Raw genomic sequence first — 1,221 nt, forward strand, 5'->3', positions numbered from 1 at the left:
AGGGCCCAGTCACAAAAAGAAAAAATGGTAATAATAAAGATGCTGGTGGGGGTGGTGGTGGTGGTGGTGGTGGTGGTGGTGGTGGTGGTGGAAGGGTGAATGTGGCTTAGGGAGTCCCAGCGCAGAGAGCTGCGCTGTAGACTTACCCCAAGAGGCCTGAGGATAGTAGTGCAGGCTAGGAGAGTTAGCCGGTGGTGCAGGCCCAGGGAAGCAGAGAGAGGTGAGGGCGGGGTCAGGACCAGAAGCGGTGCTCCTGGAGCCCAAGAAAGGGACTGAGTTGCTCTGGGTGAGAAGGATCAGGAAACAGTATTGGTTCCCCAGGTGTCTGGGGCCCCAAGACTAGGAGTGGCGCAGGGCTCAAACTAGGAGTATAGTACGGCGGTGGGGGTGGTGGTGGTGGTGGTTGTGGTGGTGGTGGTGGTGTGGGTAGGGTGAATGTGGCTTAGGGAGTCCCAGCGCAGAGAGCTGCGCTGTAGACTTACCCCAAGAGGCCTGAGGATAGTAGTGCAGGCTAGGAGCAATAAATTTTATTTTTAAAAAAAAGATGTTAAAGCAGGGCGTGGTGGTGCACATCTTTAATCCTAGCACTTGGGAGATGGAGGCAAGCAGATCTCTGTGAGATCAAGACAAGCCTGGTCTCCATATTGAGTTCCAGGTTAGCTGTGGCTACAGGGAGACCCTGTCTCAGAAAAAAAAAAAAAAAGAAAGAAAGAAAGAAAGAAAGAAAGAAAGAAAGAAAAAGAAAAAAATATGTTAAAAAGGGAAATGAGATGAGATAGTTGGGATGAATGAGAGCCCTCAGAAAGGAGGGAGGGCACTAGGACAAAAATGCTTTTTTAGTGCGTCAGTGGTGCCTTGGGAAAGCGAAAGCGGTGCTAGCATTAGGCTACCCTAGAAACAAGAGTGAGGTTTCATCAGCACTTGCTTGGGTAACTTTCTGTTGTTACTAGGAAACCAGTGGGACTTTCTCCTCCAAAATAAGCAGACCCACAGTCTTACTACTCTCTCTCATTCCTGGAGGCTGTGGCTGTGTGCAGCCTACACTTGGCTACTGGGTGAAGGGACCATGCTAACATAGTGGGAAGGATCTCCGGGTCCACAGATGAGGTGTTTGCAGGGGCTCATGCCTGTCAGTGGGTGTGATCCAGCTCCCTGCTTGGATCTGTCTCCTCCTATGCTCTTGATTTGGCCAAGCTTTGAACAGGCCAAGCTTTTCTGTAA

Source organism: Nannospalax galili, unplaced genomic scaffold (genome assembly GCF_000622305.1).
Source record: "Nannospalax galili isolate Female #2095 unplaced genomic scaffold, S.galili_v1.0 scaffold229, whole genome shotgun sequence".
Classification (NCBI taxonomy): Eukaryota; Metazoa; Chordata; class Mammalia; order Rodentia; family Spalacidae; genus Nannospalax; species Nannospalax galili.